Source organism: Tursiops truncatus, chromosome 2 (genome assembly GCF_011762595.2).
Source record: "Tursiops truncatus isolate mTurTru1 chromosome 2, mTurTru1.mat.Y, whole genome shotgun sequence".
NCBI lineage: Eukaryota > Metazoa > Chordata > Mammalia > Artiodactyla > Delphinidae > Tursiops > Tursiops truncatus.
The window spans coordinates 31,950,477-31,969,874 of NC_047035.1; the positions used below are offsets into that span (position 1 = coordinate 31,950,477).

The window sequence follows — 19,398 nt, forward strand, 5'->3', positions numbered from 1 at the left end:
TAAGCAGCATAATTTGGATAAAGGTTTGGAACAGAGGTAGGCCTTCCAATCTGAGTTAATTATACTAATGAGGCCAAGGAGAAAGGCCACTTAATTTAAAACACAAAATAGTCTGTGTTTGGGAAGGGTTATAAGCCTTATCCCTGGTGGCCTGTCAAATATACTAATTGACCTGTTGGCACAGTTGGAGTCAAGCGGACAGAAAATACTGGAATCAATACTCTTAAACCCAACAAAACTACTGGAATGAACTTAAGTAAATATTATACGTTCTCTTTTCCTTGTAGGAATATTATGTAAAGAACAGCATATTATCGTATATTTCCCATAATTACTATAATAACTTCAAAGTGGACTGTATCCTCTGATAAATGTTAGTAATCTTTATGGTACAACATACAGAAAAGGGTTTTAAAGTACCAGGTATACACCAATAATTTTCTCTTTTCCTTCTCTTATGAACCTCTTGAAAAAAAAATAATGAATTTGTTGCTTCAGCTTCTTCCTTACCCATTTACTGGTATCATCAGTGATTCACTAATTTCTAAATCCAATACTTTCTCAACTTTATATACCCTCTTTTATATAGTATATGCTACCAATGCTGACTTCATGCTTTTCAAAAACCCTGTTGTCTTACATAAACCCATTATGCTGCTGCTTCTTCTTCTTCTTCTTCTTCTTCTTTTTTTTTCTAGCTTGCAGTTCTTTCTTACTTTTCTTCATGGTTTTCTTTGGTCTTTTCATTAATCTGTATTTTTCAGTATTCCATCCTAGGCATTTCTAATTCCATATGTTCAAAACCAAATTTGATTTCTTTTCCAAGCTTTGTTCTTCACTCTTCACCTTCCTTCAGCCACCACTACCAGAGTTCCCCAAGGTCTTATTCAGTTTGTGTCTTTAATGTCTCTTTATTCTATCACCTGTTTACTTTACCCACTTTCTTGGTCCTCAGTTTTGTCTTATATTTCTAGTCGGAGTCTCACATTTCCTACTCAATGGGAAGGAAATTTGAATGACTGGGGACTAGGATATTTTGAGGCTTCTTCATACACATATTTATTTCCTAGGCTGGAACGATTTTTGTGGTACCTACTCATGGTTCCTCCATGTGACCCTCCATGCTTCTCATAGTATGGTACTGGATTCCCAAAGGGAACCTTCTGAGAGGGAATATCTGGAGACTGAGTTCCAAGTGAACCAGGTAGAAACTATTACTTTTTTTTAAAAAAAAAATCTAGACTTGAAAGTAACCCATGTTCATCTCTGTTGCATTCTGTTAGGTACATGCAAACCATGTACCTGTTCAGGCCAGCTGAACCCAGATTCAAGGGGAGAGGAGAGGAATTAAAACTCCATCTCTCTCTCACTGTGTGATATCACTTCTATGTGGAATCTAAAAAATACAGCAAACTAGTGAATAAAAAAAAAAGAAGCTGACTTAAATATGGGGAAAAAACTAGTGGTTACCATTGAGGAGGAGAGGGGAGTGGCAATATTGGGCTGGGGGAGTGGGAGGTACAAACTATTGGGTGTAAGATACAGGGAATATAGCTAATAATTTGTAATAACTGTAAATGGAAAGTAACCTTTAAAAATTTTATAAAAAATAAAATAAAGTGTTTTAGAAAAATAGAGAGAGAAAAAGATTTTAAAATTAAAATATTTTTTAAAAGACTTATCTTTTGTTGTTGTTGTTTTGTCATTTGGTTATTTTTTGGCCATCCTGCTTGGTTTGTGGGATCTTAGTTCCCTGACCAGGGATTGAACCCAGGCCCTTGGCAATGAAAGCACTGAGTCCTAACCGCTGGACTGCCAGGGAATTTCCTGATTTTTTTAAAATTTATTTTTGATTGAGGTAGATTTTATTTGTAACATTATACGTTTCATGCATACAACCTTATATTCTACTTCTGTATTCACTACAGGGTGCTCACCATCAAAATTTTAGTTTCTATGCTTCACCATATAGTTGATCCACCTTTACCCATTTTGCCCTCCCCCCTGCACCTTCCCCTCTAGTAACCACTTCTCTGTTCTATGTATCTACATTCTTGTGTGGTTTGTTCATTTATTTTGTTTGTTGGTTGGTTTTTTTTTATATTCCACATATGAGTGAAATCATATGGTTTTTGTCTTTCTCCATCTGATTTATTTACTTTAACATAATACCCTCAAGGTCCAACCATGATGTCAAAAATGGCAAGATTTCATCTTTTTTTATGGCTGAGTAATATTCCATTGTATATGTATATGTATATATCTCACATCTTCTTTATGCATTCATCTCTTGGTGGGTTGTTTCCACATCTTGGTTATTGTAAATAATTCCTCGAAGAACATAAAGATGCAGGTATCTTTTCAAATTAGTGTTTTTGTATTCTTTTGATAAATACCCAGAAGTGGGCTGGCTGGATCATATGGTAATAACATCTCATTGTAGTTTTGATTTGCATTTTCCTAATAATTTGTGATGTTTAACATTTTTTCATGTGCCTGTTGGCCATCTGTATGTCTCCTTTGGAAAAATGTCTGTTCAGCTCCTCTGCCCATTTTTTTAATTGGATTGTTTGGGGGTATTTTAGTGTTAAGTTGTATGAGTTCTTTGTATATTTTGGATATTAACCCCTTATTGGATATATGATTTACAAGTATCTTCTCCCATTTGGTAGGTTGTCTTTTTGTTTTGTTGATGGTTTCCTTTGCTGTGCATAAGCTTTTTAATTTGATGTAGTCTAATTTGTTTATTTTTGCTTTTGTTTCCTTTGCTTGAGGAGACATATCTAGAAAAATGTGGCTAAGACTGATGTCAAAGAGCATACTGTCTATGTTTTCTTCTAGGAGTTTTATGGTTTCAGGTCTTATATTCAAGTCTTTACTCCATTTTGAGTTTATTTTTGAGTATGGTGAGAGATAGTGCTCTAGTTTAGTATTTTTGCATGTGGCTGTCCAGTTTTCCCAACACTGTTTATTGAAGAGACTATCCTTTCTCCATTGTATATTCTTTGTTCCTTTGTCATAAATTATTTGTCCATATATGTGTGGGTTTATTTCTGGGCTCTCAATTCTGTTCCATTGATCTATGTATCTGTTTTTCTGCCAACACCATGCTCTTCTGATTACTGTGTCTTTGTAATATAGTTTGAAATCAGGGAGTGTGATACCTTCAGCTTTGTTCTTTTTTCTCAGGATTGCTTTGGCTATTCTGGGCCTTTTGTTATTCCATATAAGTTGTAGAAATTTTTGTTCAATTTTTGTGAAAAATGTCCTTGTTTTTTTTTTTATTGGCATTGCACTGAATCTGTAGATTTCTTTAGGTAATACGGACATTCTGGTAATATTAATTTTTTCAATCTACGAACACAGTATATCTTTCTATTTATTTGTGTTTCCTTCATTTCCTTTCAACAGTGTCTTATAGTTTTCAGTGTACGGGTCTTTTACCTCCTTGGTTAAATTTATTCCTAGGTATTTTATTCTGTTTGATGCAATTGTAAATGGGATTGTTGTCTTTATTTCTCTATCTGATGATTCATTATTAGTGTATAGAACTGCAGTATATTTTTATATATTGATTTTGTATCCTGCAACATTACTGAATTCATGTATTAGTTCCAAAGGGTTTTTGGTGAAGTCTTTAGGGTTTTCAATATATAATATCATGTCATCTGCAAATAGTGACAGGTTTGCTTCTTCCTTTCCAATTTGGATGACTTATTTTTTTCTTGTCTAATTGCTCTTGCTAGGACTTCTAATACTATGTGGTGAGAGTGGGCATCCTTTTTTGTTCCTGAGTTTAGAGAGCGAGCTTTCAGTTTTTCACTATTGAGTATGTGTTAACTATGGGTTTATCGTATATGTCCCTTATTATGTTGAGGTACATTCCTTCTGTACCCACTTTGAGAGTTTTTATTGTAAATGAGTGTTGAACCTTGCCACGTTTTTTTTTTTCCTTCTGCATCTGTTGTGATGATCATATAGTTTTTATCCTTCGTTTTGTTTATGTGGTGTATCATGTTGATTTGCAGATGTTCAACCATCCTTGTATCCCTGGAATAAATCCCACTTGATCATGGTATATGATCTTTATAATGTATTGTTGAATTCAGTTTGCTGATATTTTGTTGAGGATTTTTGCATCTGTTCATCAGAGATACTGGCCTGTAATTTTCTTTTTTTGTGTGTTGTGTCTGTCTGGTTTTGGTACCAGGGTGATGTTGCCCTCATAGAATGAGTTAGGAAGTGTTCCCTCCATGTCAGATTTTTGGAAGAGTTTGAGAAGGATAGGTATTAAGTCTTTGAATTTTTGCCTGTGAATCCACTTGGTTCTGGACTTTTATTTTAGGGGAGGTTTTTGATTACTGTTTCAATCTCTGTACTAGTGATTAGTCTATTCAGATTTTCCATTTCTCTGCGAGTGAGTCTTGGAAGATTTGTCCACGTCTTCTAGGGTGTCCAGTTTGTTAGCATATAGCTGTTCATAATATTCTTTTATAATCCTTTGTATTTCTGTGATATCCATCGTTATTTCTCCTCTTTCATTTATGATTTTACTTATCAGAACCTTCTCTTTTTCTTAGTGAGTCTAGCTACAGGTTTATCAATTTTGTTTATCTTTTCAGAGAACCAGCTTTTAGTTTCATTGATTTTTCTATTGTCTTTTTAGACTGTATTTCACTTATTTTTGCTCTGATCTTTATTATTTCCTTCCTTCTGTTGATTTTTGGCTTCACTTGTTCTTCTTTTCTTAGGTCCTTTAAGTGTATATTAGATTGTTTATTTGAGATTTTTCTTGTTTCTTGAGGTAGGCCTGTATTGCTATAAACTTCCCTCTTAATACTGCTTTTGCTGCATCCCACAGGTCTTGGTGTATCATATTTTTATTTTCATATGTCTTCAGGTAATTTTTTTTTTTTTTTTTTGCAGTACGCGGGCCTCTCACTGTTGTGGCCTCTCACATTGGGGAGCACAGGCTCTGGACGCTCAAGCTCAGCGGCCATGGCTCACAAGCCTAGCCGCTCCACGGCATGTGGGATCTTCCCGGACCGGGGCACGAATCCGTGTCCCCTGCATCGGCAGGCAGACTCTCAACCACTGCGCCACCAGGGAAGCCCCAGGTAATTTTGTATTTCTCCTTTGATGTCTTTGTTGACCTGATAGTTGTTCTGCAGCATGTTGTTCAGTCTTCATGTTTGTGACTGATCCAGCTTTCTTCCTGTAGTTGATTTCTAGTTTCATACCATTGTGATTGGAAAAGATGTTTGATATGATTTCAGTCTTCTTAAATTTCTTGAGGTTTGTTTTGTCCCCAACATATGGTCTATCCTTGAAAAAGTTCCATCTGCACTTGAGAAGAATGTATATTCTGCTGCATTTGGATGGAATGTTCTGTACAAATCTATCTAATCCATTTTGTATAATGCTTTATTTAAGGCTGTTGTTTCCTTGTTGACTTTCCATCTGGATGATCTATCCATTGATGTAAGTGGGGTGTTAAAGTCCCCTACTATTACTGTGTTGCTGTCAATTTCTCCCTTTAGGTCTGTTAATAATTGTTTTATATATTTTGGTGCTCCTATGTTAGTTGTATACATATTAATAACTATTATGTCTTCTCAATTAATTATCTCCTTTATCATTATATACTGTTCATCTTTGTCTCTTGTTACCTTTTTTTTTTGGCTTCAAGTCTACTTTGTCTGATATGAGTATGGCTACATTTGCTTTCTTTTGGTTCCCATTTGCTTGGAGTATCATATAACATCTCTTCACTTTGAGCCTATATTTGTCCTTAGAGCTCAGGTGAGTCTCCTGGAGGCGGCATATCATTGAGTCTTGTTTTTTAATCCATTGAAGCACTCTCTGTCTTTTGATTGGTTCCCTCAATCCGTTTAAACATAGAGTAGTTACTTATAGATGAGAACTTGGTATTGCCATTTTATCTTTTGTTTTCTAATTGCTCTATATCTCCATTGTTTCTTTTTCCTTGTGTTTCCATCTGCCATTTTGGTTTGAGGTTTTCTATGATGTTTTTCTCAGTTTACTCTTTTTAAATATTTTATTTCATGTCTGTGCTCTAGATTTATGTTTTGTGGTTACCATGAGGTTGTATAAACTTTCTCTTGGATAAAATAGTCCTTTTTCTGCTGATAGCATCTTATCTTTATTTACCTATATGGGTTTCATCCTTTTCCCCTTGCCTTTTGTGTTTGTCATCTCAAATTATCCCTTTTTATATTGCAAGTTTATTACCAAATTGAAGTAGCTAAAGTTATTTTTCTTCTTCCCCTCTGCTTTAAACTTTATGCTATAATAAAGTGTTTAAAAACCTATTCTGGGGAATTCCCTGGTGGTCCAGTGGTGAGCACTCTGTGCTTTCACTACAGAGGGCCTGGGTTCAATCCCTGGTTGGGAAACTAAGATCCTGCAGGCCACGTGGCATGGCCAAAAAGAATAAAAAATAAAAACCTATTCTGATAAAGAGTTGAGATTTTCTGCTTGTGCCTGTTTATTTATTACCTTACTCAAATTTTTGTGTACTCTTGCCTTTTTGTTTCTTGTGGAAGAGCTGCTTTCAGCATTTCTTGTAAGTCAGGTCTACTGTTAATGAACTCCCTTAGCTTTTGTTTGTCTGGTAAAGTCTTTATTTCTCCTTATATCTGCATGGAACTTTGCTGGATAGAGTATTTGAGGGTGATAATTTTTATCTTTCAGTATTTTGAGAGTGTTGTTTTACTCCCTCCTGGCCTGTAGAGTTTCTGTTGAGGAATCTGCCGATAGCCTACTGGATGGTAAGTTACCATCCTTTTTTCCGTGGCTGCCATTAAAATTCTTCGTCATTGACTTTTGACAGTTTTAATACAGTGTGTCTTGGAAGAGGTCTTTTTGCGTTGGGCTAATTAAGTGTTCTCTTTGCCTCATGGACTTGTATATCCAGCTCCTTCCCCAGGTTTCGAAAGTTCTCAGCTATTATTTTTTTAAATACACTCTTCGCTCCCTTCTCTCTCTTTCTTCTCCTGGGATACCCATTACTCTGTTGCCCTTCCTAAAAAAGTCAGATAGCGCTCATAGAATTTCCTCATTTTTTAAGTATGCAGTTCTCTTTCTTCTACTGGTATCACTTCTACACTTCTATCTTTGAGCTCACTAATTCTCTCTTCCCTATGGTCTGCCCTATTTCCAGTGATTTCTAATGCATTCTTCATCTCATATATTGAGTTCTTCAACTCCCAAATTTCTGTTTGTTTCTTTTTTAGAGTTTCAATATCTTTGGTAAAGTATTCTGTTCATTAATTTTATTTTTGAGTTCACTGAACTGTGATTTTGAGTTTTCTTGTATCTCATTGAGTTTCTTCATGGCAGCTATTTTGTTTTTGTTTTTTGTGGTACGCGGGCCTCTCACTGTTGTGGCCTCTCCCGTTGCGGAGCACAGGCTCCGGACGCGCAGGCTCAGTGGCCATGGCTCACGGGCCCAGCCGCTCCACGGCATGTGGGATCCTCCCGGACCGGGGCACAAACCCGTGTCCCCTGCATCGGCAGGCGGACTCTCAACCACTGCGCCACCAGGGAAGCCCCATGGCAGCTATTTTGCATTCTCTATCAGTTAGATTGCAGTATTCCATGACTTTAAGTTTGGATTCTGGAGAACTGTCATTTTCTCTTTGTGGTACCGTGTTACTGTGGTGGGTATTCATGGTGCTTGATGAGTTAGTTGTTTATCTACTGATGCATTTGAAGTAGCAAACACCATTCTACTTGATTCTAATGATTCAACAGGTTAGAAATTAAAGGCTTTTCTTCTGTATTCCAGTAGGTGGCACTATAGCACAGGTTTTTGTTTTCTCTTACCTGAGCTGCCTCTGGTTAGAATTGAGAGTTGGCCCTTTATGCCCTCCACTGCCTCTCGGAGGTGTTGCCCTGAGCCCTTGTTATGGCTTCTTCTGCCTCTAGGGTCATTGGTGCTGTGCTACTGTCAGTATCACTGGTGTTGCTGCCTGGGGCACCAGGATGGTGGGCTCTTCTGCTGTGTGCAGATTCCCCTGAGTGTCAGGTTCTGCTGCTGCAGGGAGAGAGGGAGGCTAGAGGATGGGAGTCAGGATGCATGGGAGCCTCTGCTGTGTCTGGTGTTTTAAGCTCCATGGGCTCTGCTGCTGCAGGATTAGAGGAAAGGGGCTGGCATCGTGGGCACCTCAGTGGTTGGAGTGTCGGGGTCCCACACCCCACTGCCACTGCTGCCCAGTTACCTGTGGCCACAGGTGCTACTGTGGCCAGGAGACTGGAGTTGTATGCACCACCTCCCCTGCAACTACTGCGTTCTCTGGAATGCCAGGATTGCAGGCACCACCTCCAAGATTCCCCTATTTCCACCTCCTCTGTGTGTTCCACTCCATGCACCTTTAGATGAACAGGTGTGTGGAATTCTTTGGCACCCTGGTATGTTGGGTAGAGGCACCTTTGTTGAGCTGTGGGTGTTTTACTGGTTGTAGATTGAAGGGGAGAGACTGTGTCACTTGGCCATGCTGCTGATGTCACAAGACTCCATCTCTTAATGGCAGAATGGCAAGGTCACCTAGCGTAAGAGAATGTGGGTTGGGAGATATCTTTGGAAAATATTATCTGTCAAATATATGTAATATATATGTATATATTTGTGTGTGTCTATGTGTATACACAAAGAGAGATAGGTTTTCCCCCCAAAAGAAAAACATTAGTAAATTAGTCTCAACTCTTTTTCTGTTCTTTTGTAGGAATCAAGGTTTTTCCCCTATCAGTGTTACTTCCTTCTCCTCTCCCCATTATTTTTTTAGTAGCACAGATGACTACTTACACAAAAACATATCCTTAGATCAGGTAACTGCTTCAGGCAAAATGGCAAGTCTACCACTTCCTTACCTTAGTAAGTGAACTTTTATAAAGAGGAGAGTAGTTTGGCTTCTCAACGTACATAGCTAATCAAAAAATAGAGAATAGAGGATCTTCCCTATAATTTAGATGTTATATGTGATCTCAGTTTACTGGGGTTTTACTAGAGCCCTTTAGCAGATTACCAATCCTTTTTATAGTGCCCTTTTTCCTGAACTGCAGCTAATAACTTTTTTTTTTTACCACTCCCATGTTGCTTTTTGCTATTGGAGGAGCATCATGTTGTATGCTTGAAATTATATTAGTAGATAGCCAGGTGCAATTTTGAATGTAACACAAAGACTTTGGAATTGCCATGGTGGTTGTTCTCAATGTAGTCAAAGGCTAGAGAGAGAAGGTGCCTCATACTGTGGTTAACCTCAGTTTGCTCTAATGTAGTTAGGTTAACAGAAAGTTTCAGCCAAAGGGTGAAATTCCTGAGAGGGAAGACAGCAGAAGCAGGAAGAACTACAATCCTGCAGCCTGTGGAACAAAAACCACATTCACAGAAAGATAGACAAGATGAAAAGGCAGAGAGCTATGTACCAGATGAAGGAACAAGTAAAAACCCCAGAAAAACAACTAAATGAAGTGGAGATAGGCAACCTTCCAGAAAAAGAAATCAGAATAATTATAGTGAAGATGATCCAGGACCTTAGAAAAAGAATGGAGGCAAAGATCAAGAAGATGCAAGAAATGTTTAACAAAGATCTAGAAGATTTAGAGAACAAAAACCTAGAATAATTAAAGAACAAACAAACAGAGATGAACAATACAATAACTGAAATGAAAACTACACTAGAAGGAATCAATAGCAGAATAACTGAGGCAAAAGAATGGATAAGTGACCTGGAAGACAGAATGGTGGAATTCACTGCTGCGGAACAGAATAAAGAAAAATGAATGAAAAGAAATGAAGACAGCCTAAGAGACCTCTGGGACAACATTAAATGCAACAACACTTGCATTATAGGGCTCCAAGAAGAAGAAGAGAGAGAGAAAGGACCAGAGAAAATATTTGAAGAGATTATAGTCGAAAACTTCCCTAACATGGGAAAGGAAATAGCCACCCAAGTCCAGGAAGTGCAGAGAGTCCCAGGCAGGATAAACACAAGGAGAAACCTGCTGAGACACATAATCAAATTGGCAAAATTAAAGACAAAGAAAAATTATTGAAAGCAACGAGAGAAAAACAACAAATAACATACAAGGGAAATCCCTTAAGGTTAACAGCTGATTTCTCAGCAGAAAGTCTACAAGCCAGAAAGGAGTGGTATGAAATATTTAAAGTGATGAAAGGGAAGAACCTACAACCAACATTACCTTACCCAGCAAGGATCTCATTTGATTCGATGGAGAAATCAAAAGCTTTACAGACAAGCAAAAGCTAAGAGAATTCAGCACCACCAAACCAGCTCTAAAACAAATGCTAAACAAACTTCTCTAGGTGGGAAACACAAGAGAAGAAAAGGACCTACAAAAACAAACCCATAACAATTAAGAAAATGGTAATAAGAACATACATAACAATAATTACCTTAAACATGAATGGATTAAATGCTCCAGCCAAAAGACACAGGCTTGCTGAATGGATACAAAAACAAGACCCATCTATATGCTGTCGAAAAGAGACCCACTTCAGACGTAGGGACACATACAGACTGAAAGTGAGGGGTTGGAGAAAGATATTCCATGCAAATGGAAATCAAAAGAAAGCTGGAGTAGAAATACTCATATCAGATAAAATAGACTTTAAAAGAAAGAATGTTGCAAGAGACAAGGAAGGACACTACATAATGGTCAAGGAATCAATCCAAGAAGAAGGTATAACAATTATAAATATATATATACCCAACATAGGAACACCTCAATGCATAAGGCAACTGCTAACAGCTATAAAAGAGGAAATCGACAGTAATACAATAAAAGGGGGGGGGGGAATTAAACACCTCACTTAAACCGTTGGACAGATTATCCAAACAGAAAATTAATAAGGAAACAGAAGCTTTTAATGACACAATAGACCAGATAGATTTCATTGATATTTACAGGACATTCCATCCAAAACCAGCAGATTACACTTTCTTCTCAAGTGCGCACAGAACATTCTCCAGGATATATCACATCTTGGGTCACAAATCAAGCCTCAGTAAACTTAACAAAATTGAAATCATATCAAGCATCTTTTCTGACCACAGCACTATGAGATTAGAAATCAATTACATGGAAAAAAACGTAAAAAACACAAACACATGGAGGCTAAACAATATGTTACTAAATAACCAAGAGAGCACTGCAGAAATCAAAGAGGAAATCAAAAAATACCTAGAGACAAATGACAATGAAAACAAGATGATCCAAAACTTATGGGATGCAGCAAAAGCAGTTCAAAGAGGGAAGTTTATAGCAATACAAGCCTACCTCAAGAAACAAGAAAAATCTCAAATAAACAATCTAACCTTACACCTAAAGAACCTAGAGAAAGAAGAACAAACAAAACTGAAAGTTAACAGAAGGAAAGAAATCATAAAGATTAGAGCACAAATAAATGAAATAGAAACAAAGAAAACAATAGCAAAGATCAATAAAACTAAAAGCTGGTTCTTTGAGAAGATAAAAAAACTGATAAACCATTAACCAGACTTATCAAGAAAAAGAGGGAGGGGACTCAAATCAACAAAATTAGAAATGAAAAAGAAGTTACAGCAGACACCGCAGAAATACAGCGCGTCCTAAGAGACTACTACAAGCAACTCTATGCCAATAAAATGGACAACCTGGAAGAAATGGACAAATTCTTAGAAAGGCAAAACCTTCCAAGACTGAATGAGGAAGAAATAGACAACATGAACAGACCAATCACAAGTAATGAAATTGAAACTGTGATTAAAAATCTTCCAATAAACAGAAGTCTGGGACCGGATGGCTTCACAGGTGAATTCTATCAAACATCCAGAGAAGAGCTAACACCCATCCTTCTCAAACTCTTCCAAAAAATTGCAGAAGAAGGAACACTCCCAAACTCATTCTGTGAGGCCACCATCACTCTGATACCAAAACCAGACAAAGACACTACAAAAAAAGAAAATTACAGACCAATATCACTGATGAATATAAATGCAAAAATCCTCAACTGAATACTAGCAAACAGAATCCAACAGCACATTAAAAGGATCATACACCATGATCAAGTGGGATTTATCCCAGGGATGCAAGGATTCTTCAATATATGCAAATCAATCAATGTGATACACCATATTAACAAATTGAAGAATAAAAACCATATGACCATCTCAATAGATGCAGAAAAAGCGTTTGACAAAATTCACCACTGATTTATGATAAAGACACTCCAGATAGTGGGCATAGAGGGAATCTACCTCCACATAATAATAAAGGCCATATACAACGAGCCCACAGCAAACATCATTCTCAATGGTGAAAAACTGAAAGCATTTCCACTAAGATCAGGTACAAAACAAGCATGTCCACTCTTGCCACTGTTATTCAACATGGTTTTGGAAGGCCTAGCCATGGCAGTCAGAGAAGAAAAAGAAATAAAAGGAATACAAATTGGAAAAGAAGAAGTAAAACTGTCATGTTTGCAGATGACATGGTACTATACATAGAGAATCCTAAAGATGCGACCCGAAAACTACTAGAGCCAATCAATGAATTTGGTAAAGTTGCAGGATACAAAATTAATGCACAGAAATCTCTTGCATTCCTATACACTAATGATGAAATATCTGAAAAAGAAATTAAGGAAACACTCCCATTTACCATTGCAACAAGAAGAATAAAATACCTAGGAATAAACCTACCTAGGGAGACAGAAGACCTGTATGCACAAAACTATAAGACACTGATGAAAGAAATTAAAGATGATACAAACAGATAGAGAGATATACCATGTTCTTTGATAGGAAGAATCAATATTGTGAAAATGACTATACTACCCAAAGCAATCTACAGATTCAGTGCAATCCCTATCAAATTACCAATGGCATTTTTTACAGAACTAGAACAAAAAATCTTAAAATTTGTATGGAGACACAAAAGACCCCGAATAGCCAATGTGGTCTTGAGGAAAAAAAACGGAGCAGGAGGAATCAGACTCCCTGACTTCAGACTATACTACAAAGCTACAGTAATCAGGACAGTATGGTACTGGCACAAAAACATAAATATAGATCAGTGGAACAGGATAGAAAGCCCAGAGATAAACCCACACACCATTGGTCAACTAATCTATGACAAGGGAGGCAAGGATATACAATGGAGAGAAGACAGTCTCTTCAGTAAGTGGTGCTGGGAAAACTGGACTGCTACATGTAAAAGAATGAAATTAGAACACCCCTAGCACCATACACAAAAATAAACCTAAAATGGATTAGAGATCTAAATGTAAGACTGGACACTAGAAAACTCTTAGAGGAAAACATAGGAAGAACACTCTGACATAAATCACAGCAAGATCTTTTTTGATCCACCTTCTAGAGTAATGTAAATAAAAACAAAAATAAACAAATGGGACCTAATGAAACTTAAAAGCTTTTGCACAGCAAAGGAAACTACAAACAAGATGAAAAGTCAACCCTCAGAATGGGAGAAAATATTTGCAAATGAATTAATGGCAAAGGATTAATCTCCAAAATATATAAACAGCTCATGCAGCTCAATATTAAAAAAACAAACAACCCAATCAAAAAGGGGGCAGAAGACTTAAATAGACATTTCTCCAAAGAAGATATACAGGTGGCCAAGAAGCACATGAAAAGCTGCTGAATATCACTAATTATTAGAGAAATGCAAAGCGAAACTACAATGAGGTATCACCTCACACCAGTTAGAATGGGCATCATCAGAAAATCTATAAACAAATGCTGGAGAGGATGTGGAGAAAAGGGAACCCTCTTGCACTGTTGGTGGGAATGTAAATTGATACAGCCACTATGGAGAACAGTATGGAGGTTCCTTAAAAAACTAAAAATAGAATTAGCATATGACCCAGCAATCCCACTACTGTGCATATACCCAGAGAAAACTATAATTCAAAAAGACACATGCACCCCAACATTCATTGCAGCACTGTTTACAATAGGTCATGGAAGCAACCTAAATGCCCATCGACAGACAAATGGATAAAGAAGATGTGGTACATATATACAATGGAATATTACTCAGCCATGAAAAGGAACAAAAGTGGGTCATATGTAGAGACGTGGATGGATCTAGAGACTATCATACAGAGTGAAGTAAGGCAGAAAGAGAAAAACAAGTACATATTAACACATATATGTGGAACCTAGAATAATGGTATAGATGAACCTGTTGGCAGGGCAGAAATAGAGACACAGATGTAGAGAGCAAACATATGGACATCAAGGGGGGAAAGTGGCCGGGTGTGTGTGTGATAAATTGAGATATTGGGATTGACATATATACACTAGTACGTATAAAATGGATAAGTAATAAGAACCTGCTGTATAAAAAAATAAATAAAATTCAAAGAAACAAAAAGATTGAAATTCCTAATTTTGTCCACCTCCAAGGTAACCCTGCTTTCTACTTGCCAATTACAACTCTAGACACACGTGTGTCCCTCAGTATTCTTTTAGCATACAGTGCTTCCCAAACTCTGTGTCCCACTTCCACATTTTTTGGTAATATCTGTGTACCAATTTACTATCTATATTAGTTTTCTATTGTTGTGGTAACAAATTAACACAAAGTTAGTGGCTTAAAAACAGTACAAATTTTTCATTTTACAGTTCTGAATCTGATGTGGGTCTCACTGGACTAAGATCAGGGTGGTCTCATGGCTGTGTTCCTTTCTGGAGGCCCTAGGGGAGAATCTGTTTCCTTGCCTTTCCTGGCTTCTAGAGGCCGCCCGCATTCATTGGCTTTTAGCCACTTCCTCTATCTGCAAAGCCAGCAATGGAGGTTAATCCTTCTCACATCTCATTGTGTCACTCTGGCCTTTTCTTCTGCATTCCTTTTCTATTTTTAAGGGCCCTGGTGATTACATTAGGACCACCAGATCATCCAGGATAATTTTCCTATTTTGAGGTCAACTGTTAGCTATCTAAATTCCATCTGCAACCTTAATTCCTTTTTGCCACATAAGATAACATATTCACAGTTTCCAGTAATTAGAACGTGGACATCTCTTGCTGGGGGGGCAGGTGGCACAGCACTGGAGGAGGTATTATTTTGCCTACCACAAGGAGAGTTTTGTTATTTTGGAGAAGTCCTATCTGAGAAGTCTTATCACCCATATGATAGGAAAAAGGTGGAAATATCTCAGAAATAACATCATCATCACAATCTTCCATTAAGAAATAAGACATCTTAACCATATTTGAAATGTAAATGATATACAATTGATATATATCAATTCACTAAAATACTTAATGATATAAAGCTATCTACAGGTCACCACTTAACACTTAAAATCTTTTCAGCCTTAATAACATCCAAAGAAATATGAATCAGTGAAATCTTTCTTATTTTTTAACATCTTTATTGGAATATAATTGCTTTACAATGGTGTGTTAGTTAGTTAGTTAGTTAGTTAGTTAGTTAGTTACATATACATGTATCCCCATTTCTCCTCCCTCTTGTGTCTCCCTCCCACCCTCCCTATACCACCCCACTAGGTGGACACAAAGCACGGAGCTGATCTCCCTGTGCTATGCGGCTGCTTCCCACTAGCTATCTACCTTACATTTGGTAGCGTATATATGTCAATGCTACTCTCTCACTTCGTCCCAGCTTACTCTTCCCCCTCCCCATGGCCTCAAGTCCATTCTCTACATCTGCGTCTTTATTCCTGTCCTGCCTCTAGGTTCCTCAGAACCTTTTTTTTTTCTTTTGGAATCCATATGTATGTGTTAGCATATGGTATTTGTTTTTCTCTTTCTGACTTACTTCACTCTGTATGACAGTCTCTAGGTCTATCCATCCCACTACAAATAACTCAATTTTGTTTCCTTTTATGGCTGAGTAATATTCCATTGTATATATGTGCCACATCTTCTTTATCCATTCATCTGTCGATGGACACTTAGGTTGCTGCCATGACCTGGCTATTGTAAATAGGGCTTCAGTGAACGTTGTGGTACATGACTCTTATTGAATTATGGTTTTCTCAGCTACCCAGAAGTGTGATTGCTGGGTCATATGGTAGTTCTATTTTTAATTTTTTAACGAACCTCCATACTGTTCTCCACAGTGACTGTATCAATTTACATTCCCACCAACAGTGCAAGAGGGTCCCCTTTTCTCCACACCCTCTCCAGCATTTATTGTTTGTAGATTTTTTGATGCTTGCCATTCTGACTGGTGTGAGGTGATACCTCATTGTAGTTTTGATTTGCATTTCTCTAATGATTAGTGATGTTGAGCATCCTTTCATGTGTTTGTTGGCAATCTGTATATCTTCTTTGGAGAGATGTCTATTTAGGTCTTTGGCCCATTTCTGGATTGTGTTGTTTGCTTTTTGGATATTGAGCTGCATGAGCTGCTTATATTTTCGAGATTAATCCTTTGTCCATTGATTCGTTTGCAAATATTTTCTACTATGTTGAGGGTGGTCTTTTCATATTTTTATGGTTTCCTTTTCTATGCAAAAGGTTTTAAATTTCATTAGGTCCCATTTGTTTATTTTTGTTTTATTTCCATTTTTCTAGGAGGTGGGTCAAAAAGGATTTTGGTGTGGTTTATGTCATAGAGTGTTCTGCCTATATTTTCCTCTAGAGTTTTATAGTGTCTGCCCTCACATTTAGGTCTTTAATCCATTTTGAGTTTATTTTTGTATACAGTGTTAGGGAGTCTTCTAATTTCATTCTTTAACAGGTAGCTGTCCAGTTTTCTCAGCACAACTTATTGAAGAGGCTTTTCTCCATTGTATATTCTTGCCTCTTTTATCAAAGATAAGGTGACCATATGTGCATGGGTTTATCTCTGGGCTTTCTAGCCTGTTCCATTTATCTATATTTCTATTTTTGTGCCAGTACCATACTGTCTTGATTACTGTATCTTTGTAGTATAGTCTGAAGTCAGGGAACCTGATTCCTGCAGATCCGTTTTTCTTTCTCAAGATTGCTTTTGCTATTCGGGGTCTTTTCTGTTTCCATACAAATTGTGAGGTTTTTTGTTCTATTTCTGTGAAAACTGCCATTGGTAGTTTGATACGGATTGCACTGAACCTGTAGATTGCTTTGCTTAGTATGGTCATTTTCACAATTTGATTCTTCCAGTCCAAGAACATGGTATTTCACTCCATCTGTTTGTATCATCTTTAATTTCTTTCATCAGTGTCTTATAATTTTGTGCATACAGGTCTTTTGTCTCCCTAGGTAGGTTTATTCATAGGTATTTTATTCTTTTTGTTGCAATTGTAAATGGGAATGTTTACTTAATTTCTTTTTCAGATTATTCATCATTAGTGTATAGGAATGCAGGAGATTTATGTGCATCAATTTTGTATCCTGCTACTTTACCAAATTCATTGATTAGCTCTAGTAGTTTTCTGGTAACATCTTTAGGATTCTCTATGTATAGTATCATGTCATCTGCAAACAGTGACAGTTTTACTTCTTCTTTTCCAATTTGGATTCCTTTTATTTCCTTTTCTTCTCCGATTGCTGTGGCTAAAACTTCCAAAACTATGTTGAATAATAGTGCTGAGAGTGGGCAACCTTGTCTTGTTCCTGATCTTAGAGGAAATGCTTTCAGTTTTTCACCATTGAGAATGATGTTGCCTGTGGGTTAGTCATATATGGGCTTTATTGTGTTGAGGTAGGTTCCCTCTATGCCCACTTTCTGGAGAGTTTTTATCATAAATTGGTGTTGAATTTTATCAAAAACCTGTTCTGCATCTATTGAGATGATCATATGGTTTTTCTCCTTCAATTTGTTAATATGGTGTATCACATTGATTGATTTGCATATATTGAAGAATCCTTGCATCCCTGGGATAAATCCCATTTGATCATGGTGTATGATCCTTTTAATGTGCTGTTGGATTCTGCTTGCTAGTATTTTGTTGAGGATTTTTGCATCGATGTTCATCAGTAATATTGGCCTGTAGTTTTCTCTTTTGTGACATCTTTGTGTAGTTTTGGTATCAGGGTGATGGTGGCCTGATAGAATGAGTTTGGGAGTGTTCTTCCATCTGCTGTATTTTGGAAGAGTTTGGGAAAGATGGATGTTAGCTCTTCTCTAAATGTTTGATAGAATTTGCCTGTGAAGCCATCTGGTCCTGGGCTTTTGTTTGTTGGAAGATTTTTAATCACAGTTTCAGTTTCAGTGCTTGTGATTGGTCTGTTTATATTTTCTATTTCTTTCTGGTTCAGTCTCAGAAGGTTGTCCTTTTCTAAGAATTTTTCCATTTCTTCCAGGTTGTCCACTTTATTGGCATGTAATTGTAGTAATCTCTCATGATCCTTTGTATTTCTGCAGTGTCAGTTGTTACTTCTCCTTTTTCATTTCTAATTCTATTGATTTGAGTCTTCTCCCTTTTTTTCTTAATGAGTCTGGCTAATGGTTTATCAATTTTGTTTTTCTTCTGAAAGAACCAGCTTTTAGTTTTATTGATCTTTGCTATTGTTTCCTTCATTTCTTTTTCATTTATATCTGATCTGATCTTTATGATTTCTTTCTTTCTGCTAACTTTGGGGTTTTTTTGTTCTTCTTTCTCTAATTGCTTTAGGTGTAAGGTTAGGTTGTTCATTTGAGGTGTTTCTTGTTTCTTGAGGTAGGATTGTATTGCTATAAACTTCCCTCTTTGAACTGCTTTTGCTGCATCTCACAGGTTTTGGGTTGTCGTGTTTTCATTGTCATTTTTTTCTAGGTATTTTTTGATTTCCCCTTTGATTTCTTCAGTGATCTCTTGGTTATTCAGTAGTGTATTGTTTAGCCTCCTTTTGTTTGTATTTTTTACAGTTTTTTTTTCCTGTAATTGATGTCTAGTCTCATAGCATTGTGGTCAGAAAAGGTACTTGATATGATTTCATGTTTCATAAATATACTAAGGCTTGATTTGTGACCCAAGATATGATCTATGCTTGAGAATGTTCCATGAGCACTTGAGAGGAAAGTGTATTCTGTTGTTTTTGGATGGAATGTTCTATAAATATCAATTAAGTTCATCTTGTTTAATGTGTCATTTAAAGCTTGTGTTTCCTTATTTCTTTTCATTTTGGATGATCTGTCCATTGGTGAAAGTGGTGTGTTAAAATCCCCTACTATTATTGTGTTACTGTCGATTTCCCCTTTTATGGCTGTTAGCATTTGCCTTATGTATTGAGTTGCTCCTATGTTGGGTGCATAAATATTTACAATTGTTGTATCTTCTTGGATTGATCCCTTGATCATTGTGTAGTGTCCTTCTGTGTCTCTTGTAATAGTCTTTATTTTAAAGTCTATTTTGTCTGATATGAGAATTGCTACTCCACCCTTCTTTTGATTTGCATTTGCATGGAATATCTT

General features: G+C 36.9%; 1 long non-coding RNA gene across 1 annotated transcript in view; it reads left to right on the forward strand.

Moving 5' to 3' along the window:
- Positions 1–4,930: 4,930 nt before the first annotated feature.
- LOC141277951 (uncharacterized) overlaps positions 4,931–19,398 on the forward strand; it is an 85,627-nt gene continuing 71,159 nt past the window's right edge. The window contains exon 1 of the long non-coding RNA XR_012329923.1: positions 4,931–5,117. This is a non-coding gene — a long non-coding RNA (uncharacterized lncRNA). The remainder of the gene's footprint in view (positions 5,118–19,398) is intronic.